The sequence below is a fragment of the Chamaea fasciata genome, unplaced genomic scaffold, assembly GCF_029207755.1.
Source record: "Chamaea fasciata isolate MVZ Bird 193981 ecotype frontalis unplaced genomic scaffold, bChaFas1.0.hap1 SCAF_29, whole genome shotgun sequence".
In the NCBI taxonomy this organism is placed as follows: domain Eukaryota; kingdom Metazoa; phylum Chordata; class Aves; order Passeriformes; family Sylviidae; genus Chamaea; species Chamaea fasciata.
In genome coordinates this window covers 4,133,247-4,141,040 of record NW_027094114.1, presented here as the reverse complement: position 1 = coordinate 4,141,040, position 7,794 = coordinate 4,133,247, and the positions used below count along the sequence as shown (strand labels likewise).

At 57.8% G+C, this 7,794-nt stretch overlaps 1 pseudogene; it reads right to left on the bottom strand.

Moving 5' to 3' along the window:
- Window positions 1-204: 204 nt before the first annotated feature.
- LOC136302492 (toll-like receptor 13) lies at window positions 205-3,535 on the bottom strand (annotated as a pseudogene).
- Between the last annotated feature and the right edge of the window lie 4,259 nt (window positions 3,536-7,794).

Genomic DNA, 7,794 nt, shown 5'->3' with positions numbered 1-7,794 from the left:
CCCAGCCGTGGGGGTGCCGCTATGGGCAGAAGCAGCCAATTGAGCTACAGCAGCATGTGCCCAGGAAGAGCCAGATGTGCAAGAGCTGCAGCTCCCACGTGCCGGGAAAAGGAACTGAGTGATGAAGCATTTTCTGCATCTGAACATTGAGGTCCATTTGCCCTCCTCTTTTCCTCCTCCTCCTTTCCCTTTTCCTCATTACCATCATCCCAATTGCACATTTCTGAGACCATAACTAGAGATTTTGGGATAAAACCACTTTTTTTTTGATTGGGAATGTCCCTGGGGATCCCCATTACACCAGGGTGAGATTGCTCTAGAGCAACTGCTCTCGATCCCCACAACCTTTCTCCCCCTCCCCTGCCTTCTCCTCTTCTTCCTCTTCCTCCTCCTACTCCTTCTTGTTACCTTCATCCCCACTGTGCAGAGCACATTCCCAAGAGAAAAGCCGGTGATTTTGGGGTAGAAATTTGCTTTTCTGAGGGGTAATCTCCACAGGGGTCCCAGTGCTGTCAGGGAAGCCTCCCTCCCTGCCCCCCGTCTTCCTCTCCTCTTTCTCCTCTTCCTCCTTGCTGTCATCATCCCCACTCCACAGGGCACCTTCCCCAGATAAAAAACAGTGATTTGGGAGCAGAGGGTTGTTTTCATGAGGGAGAACTTGCCCAGGGGTCTCAGTTGTGCCAGGGCACCCTTCCTCCCTGCCCCCTCTGTCCCTGTCCTCCTCCTCCTCCTCCTCCCCCCCACTCAGGGCACACCTGAGCTTTGCCCAGAAGAGGGGCCGTGCAGGGGGCTCAGGGGGCCAGCGCAGGTGTGTGCGCCGCAGCAGCACATGGCGCATGCGGTGGAAGGCCGAGAGCTCGGCCTCAGGGATGTCCTCGAGGAAGATGAGGACAAGGACATCACGCAGCTCATCAAAGAGGCGATAGCTGGCCATCTGGATCTCCAGTGAGCACCACTCGCTGCGCAGGTATCCACGGCTCACAACACACACTGTGTGCCGGCTGTTGTACACAGCATCCACGATGTTGTCCACTATGGCGCGGCCGGGGCGAAAGTCACGGTGGTGCAGGCAGAGCTGCAGGGCTCCACGCTCTAGCTCAGGCACCAGCTCCTCCAGCACCCACTGCTCATTCCCGGAGTTGTAGGACACAAAGGTATCGTAGGTGTAGCGCCGCTGCTCCCGCCGCCAGCGCCCACGTGCCCACGCACGCAGCAGGAACAGTTGGTAGCGCAACCGCCAGTACCCGCGGTGGTGCAGTAGTGGCAGCAGCAGCAGCAGCAGCACAGCCGGTGCTGTCCCTGCAAACAGGTACCGCCCCATGTCCAGGTAGCACACACGTGTGTCAAAGCAGTGCAGGTATGTGGAGGTCCCACCCATCTCACCACAGGTGTAGTTATACAGGTAGACCACCTGCACGGGCCCACACACCAGCCAGGCAGGCAGCCAGGCATTGGCACAGCTGCAACTCAGTGGGCACTTGCGCAGGTCCAGGTAGTGCAGGGCGGGGAGGTGTGTGGCCAGAGTCACATCCAGTGCACACAGCTCATTCTTGGCCAGGCGCAGCTCCTTCAGTTGCGTCAGGTTCCCGAAGACCTCAGGGCCAAGACTGCGCAGTCCTGCACTCTCCAGGTTCAGGCTGTGCAGTTGGCTCAGGTTCTTGAAGATGCCAGCGGGCAGGTGGCCCATCCCGCCATTGCTGTCAGCCAGGGTCAGGTACTTCAGCTGTGCCAGGTCATCAAAGGCGTCAGCGGGGATGGCCAAGAGCGAGTTCTGTGACAGGTAGAGCGAGCGCAAGGCACTGAGGCCCTGGAAGAAGCGTTGCGGGACCACACGCATCCCGTATGGCTGCTGCGCCTGTAGCTTCAGGTCGTAGAGGTTATGTAGGTAGCGGAAAGGCGGCTGCTACCGCAGGTGTCGGCTCAGGTAGCGCAGTGCATTGGCGCGCAGGTCCAGTACACCCAGTGTTACCTGCACCGGCCGGAATGTGGCTGCTCTCACCTCCAGCAGCCTATTGCGGTCCAGGTAAAGCCGGCAAAGCTGTGAGAAGCCCTGGAATGCCCTGGCTGCCAAGTGCCGCAGGTTGTTCCCACCCAGGTCAAGGATCTGCAGGCGGTCAAGCCCCTTGAAGGCACCAGGGAAGAGCACGGCCACACGGTTGTTGCGCAGGTTGAGGTCTTCCAGCTGGTGCAGGTCGGCAAAGGAGCCGGGCAGGAGGTCGGTGAGCAGGTTGTTGTCAAGGCGCAGGTGTTGCAGGTTGCGGAGTCCACGCAGCGCTGCGCGGTCCAGCCGTGCCAGCCCGTTCACATCCAGCCGCAGCTGCCGCAGTGCTGGTGCATTGTCAAAGGCACCCGCACCAGCCACTAGGGTGCGGTTGAAGCGCAGGGACATATTGTGCAGCTGGTGCAGAACTGGGGTCCCGCGGCATGATGGCAGCCACTGCAGCAAATTATGCTCAGCCACCAGCTCACCCAGTGCTGCCTGCTGCTTCTGGTTCAGCAGCCGCCCTATGCAGCCCAAATGCCGCAGCCGGTTGCCAGACACGTCCAGGGCACCCAGCACCAGACAATGAGTCAGAGCCCCCTGGGGCATTTTTTTAAACTGCAAGCGCTGCAGCCGCAGCCTCTGCAGCGGTAATCCTGTCAGCTGCTTGCACAGGTATGTCAAGTCCCTTGTGCCCATCTGTAGCCCTGACACATCCACATGGCGCGGGGAGACTCCAGCCACGTGCAGCAGCTGCACCACGTCCAGTGAGTTCCCAGCCAGGTGCAGGTGTGTCAGGTTGTGCAGACACAGGCGAGCAAGCGGCGCAGGGTCTGAGATGTTGTTGTAGGACAGGTCAAGCACATGCAGCCCTGGGGGCATCACCCCAGAGGTGGCCCCTGAAAGAGCTCCCAGGGAGTTGTTGCAGAGGCGCAGGACCCTCAGCGTGGGTGGCAGCCCTGGGCCCAATGTTGACAGCATGTTGCCACACAGGTCGAGCAGGTCCAGGCGTGTCAGATTCTGCACAGCCACGGCGACGGGCTCCAGTGCACTGAGCCGGCCACCCCACAGTGAGAGCGTGCTGAGTGTGGCCAGTGGCCAGAAAGCCCTGGGGGCCACCTCCTGTAGTGGGTTGTGGTCCAGCCGCAGTGTGCTCAGGTTGCCAAGCCCAGTGAACACATCTGTGGCCAGTACTGACATGTTGTTGTGGGCCAGGTCTAGGTGGGCCAGTGCTGACAACCCCCAGAAAGTTCTTGGGGCCAGGTGTTGCAGTTGGTTGTGGGTCAGATCAAGGGTGTAGAGCCATGGCAGGTGGGCAAAGGCACCAGGGGGCACCTGGCGCAAGACGTTGACAGAGAGGTTGAGGGATGTGGCATTGGAGGGGAGGTCGTCCACTGCAGCCCCCACGGTGCTCAGGAAGCGCTGGATGCAGCGGAACAGCCCAGGGTCCCATGGTGCCTGGATGCAGTTGCGGAAGCCGTAGGGAGAGACCACTGAAGGCACCATCAGCAGTGTCACCAGCGTCACCAGCGTCACCAGCAGTGGGGTGCACATCCTGACACACCCTGGGGAGATCCTGGATGCAGTGGGGAGAGAGTGGGATGAGGCATGTCCTTGGTACCACAGATCCCCCTCGAGGCCCAGGGACCACACTTGGGGCTCAGGGATTCCCCCCACCACCCTAGGGGATCCCCTCGCAACCCAGGGACGCCACTACTATCGCAAAGACCCCACTCCCTCATCCACACCTCAGAGACCATCAGAACCCCAGGGCCCCCACTCAGGGCTCAGGGACCCCTCATCCACACCCCAGAGACCCCCACCAGAACAACAGGATCCCCACTCAGGGTCCAAGGACTCCTCATCCACATCCCAGGGACCCACACACACACTCCAGGGATCCCCATCAGGGCCCAGGGATCTCCTTCAGCACCAAAGAACATCCACAGCCCCCAAGGACCCCTCGCCCCCCAGTCCCCAGGGATTTTGGGAAGCCCCCGCTCCCCATCAAGTTCCAACCGTGCCACTGCCTCCGCTTTGGGTGATTTTGGGGTTAGAAAAGGGAAGTTTGGGGTATCGCTTTTTGTCACCACTGCCCCACCCACCTCCCTGTGACGTGGGTGGGGGACGCCCCTGCCTGGACAGATTTCAGGGTCTTTGGGGGGCTGGCAGGGGTACGAGGGCACATAGCTGGGTCATCCCCCCAGTGCAGCCCCCCGGAGTCTGGGGGGTCCCTGGGACACCCAAGCCTCTGCTCCCCACCCCATCCCCCCTATCCACACCATCCCCCTCCTGCCACGTGCTGCTCTTTGTTCCTCTTCCCCTTCCTCAGACTGAAACACCTGGTTTTGGTTCCTTTACTGGGCTGTAATGGGTTATACTCTTTTATACTGGGCTATAGTGGACTATATTAGTCTATACTGGGCTCTGCAGGGTTGTACTGAGTTAAACTGGACTGTACTGGGTGCCAGCACGGGGCTGTGCTGGGCTGTAACGGGACAGAGCCGCGGCCCCGACGGGACGCGGGGGGCGTGGCCTGGCTTGGGAATGGATGCGGCCCGCGTCAGGGGCGTGGCCTATGGGATCATGGTCCCTGTGGCGTCAGGGTCTGGGGGCGGGGCCAGGGCTCGGGGCGGGCCCTGTGGGGAGCGTGGGGGGCTGGAGAGTAACGGGGCGTCAGGATCGGGGGCGTGTTTGGGTCTGGGGGCTCAGGGCATTTGGGAGAGCTGCAGGGACCGGGGTGCATCGGGGGATGGGGGAATTATGGGGGGGTGGGGGGGCGCCTGCAAGGACTGTGCTGTGCAGCGGCCGCAGCTCCCGCTCCGTGCATGAGCGCTGGTGGTGCGTAGCCCTCAGCAAAAGCGGGGAGAGTACCCCCCACCTGCCTCCTGGGAGGCCCCCGACGCCCCCAGGGCGATGGGCTGGAGCTGGAGTACGAGATGGCGCTGACCGAGGGGGATTCCTTCCCGACGGGGCACTTCTCGGCTGATGGGTTCGGTGCGGAGGCGGGCGCTGGAAGGGCAGTGGGAGGGGGAGTGGCGCACAGCGAGATCGGAGGGTATATTGGGGGTTATGGGGCTCTGCAGGGTCTGGAGGGACCGAAGGGATTGGTGTACATCAGGGTCTGGGCGTGTATTGTGGTCTGGGGGGCTGCAGCAATTTGGGTGCATTGAGATGGGGATGTAAAAGGGTTTGGAGGGCTTTTTTGGGGTTTGGGGGGGTTGGAAGGATTGGGGTGCATCAGTATTGGGGGATATATTGGAGGTTATTGAGGTCTGAGGAAGCTGAAGGGGCTGGGGGTACATGGGGGTTGATGGTGGGGCTGTAATGCAGGGGACCTCTGTGGATAGACCCTGGTGGATACTGGGGACCTCATGGGGTGAACCCCTTCTCACCCCACCCCCCACCTTCCCCAGGCATCCTGGAGACAGACATCACCTTCCTCCTCATCTTCATCATCATCCTCACCTTCTACATCAGTGAGCTGCTGGGGGGAAATCTAAGCTTTGAGGGGGCCTGGCAGGAGGCGATGCTTTGAGATGTCTTGTACTCATCCCCCCAGCCCTAGTCTAGGGGTGGCAGCTGCTTCACACCATCTACAAGATGCTCATGGTGGCTGCCAGCATGGAGCGTGGAGGGGGAGCTTGGGGGCTATGGGCAGGTTTGTGGGGGCTGGGGGCAGCTGCGGGGGCTGGCGAGCATCGGGGTCTGGGGAAGTTATGTTGGGATTTGGGGGGTCTTCAGAGGTTGGGAGGGGTCAAAGTCCAAGGGGTATATTGAAATTTGCTGGAGCTGGGGGTTCTGGGTGGGTTTGGGGGGGCTTTCACAGCGAAGTATAGGGGTTTTGGGGATGGACAGGAGCACTTCAAAATCATGGGAGGTGATGAGGGGCTTGGGGGAGTACAGGAGGTATGAGGGTGCATAGACCCTTGTGTGGGGGGTTTGAAGGAGGGGGGTGCCCAGTCCTCCCCATGCCAGCTGCTCTTCTCCTCCCCCCTTGTCAGCTTCCTCATTTTCCTCGTCATGCTCATCCTGCTGGGCAAGTGCTTTTCCATCACAGGTACCAGAGGGGGTATGGGGAGGTGGCTGTCTGTCACTGTGGGGCAGTCAGGGGTCCCTACAGAGCGTTTGGGGGGGGTCTGTGGGGTAGGTTTGGGGGTCTTTGTGGGAATACACAAGATAGTCTTTATGGGGCACCCACAGCATTGGTCCTCTCAGGGGCCACATCAGACTGGGGAGTTCCATCCAGCTCTCTGTGTACATGACCCTGTACAGCATCACCCACATCACCCTGCTAAACTCCAAGACCTAGGTGAGACCCCCCCCACACCCACCTGTATTTGTGCAGTTTGGAGAGGGTATATGGGTATTTGGGGAGTATTTTGGGATGCAGAGGCAGTTCTTTGACCCCCATCAGGTGGTTTATAATTGTGAGGTTCAGGTGAGACCCCTGTGTGTCGAGAGGTTTGCACACCCTCATTGAAAACTAGAAGCTGGATAGTTGCAAAAGAAGTCCTTTATTGCATCATTAAATCAGTCCTATGAAGGCAAAGTTACTAGAGTCTGTAGCAGTATGAAGAAACCTCCTAATATGAAGTTTCTAAGTCCCAAGCAGAAGCTGTGGCCACAGCAGCAGCAGAGGCCTCAGTAGTCCGTGTCCCATCTTATCAGTAGCAGTTGCAGCAGTAGCAACAACAGTGGCATTGGTGTTTTCATGCGTCTTGTGTGTGGGTTCTCAAAGTAGTGCATTTTTATTCTATTTTTAGCCAAAATTTTTAGCCAATTAGGTACTTACACAAATTTTCTATAGTCTTGTTGGGCCAATCCTAAGTTAAGATTGATATGCAAAGGCAAATGCAAATTCTTACACAAATTCTACATATATAATTCTATCTGTTCCATCTAGGAATTTTCAGCAAGGCTTCATTATTTTTGTTATGACTAGAATTTAACTAACTTTGCAAAAGGCAATCTTACTGAATTATAAACTAGGCTTTAGGGCTTCTCTTACTAGCTAATACAGGCACTTAAAATCCTCTATTTATTAAAAACTAAACTTGCATTTCTACTTCGTGTCTGTGTGGATTTATGTATTTTAGTTTCTCTGAAGGTTCTAATTCAGTCCTCATATTTCTGGGCACTCCTGGGCCTGTGTGGATTTGGCCCAGGGGGGTTCATACTCCAACACCTGTGCCCAGCTGTATTTGAGGAATATGGGGGGTATTTTGAGGGTTATGGAGTATTTGGATTGTGTTTGGCTTTGTGAGATTTATCTTTGGGAGAGAGGCAGTTTTTTGACCCTGGTCAGGTGGTTTAGCCCTACAAGTCACCTGCTGGGCACAAGCTCATTGTGCTGCAGTTCAGGGCATTCAGCTGGTTCTGTGATGCCATTGCCATCACAGTCACCATTGTCCTTGAGTACTGCTACTTCTACCTTCCCTTCCTGGGGCTTATGCCCTGTGGTGAGTCCAGGGCGGTAGCTGGAGGGCATCTGAGGTCTCTGACACAAGGGTCTCACAGAGGTCTCACAAGGGTCACTCTCATAGAGGTCTCACAAGGGTCTCCGAGGCAGAAAACTCTTCAAGGAAAAATGCCGCTCCATTTCCACTGGGCAAGTCCTCAGGCAGAATTGAAGGGCTGATGTTACTTCTGACCCTCTGGAAAGGACCTCCAGCTCCTATTGACAAGAAGCGAGCAACGAGTACCGTGATCAGAGCCAGACGGGCCCTGGCTCCAGCCAGGTGTGGGAGAAGGACAGTGGGGTCTATTGGACTGTGTGGATCCATGGCCTGGCACAGCAGAGCCACAGGAGC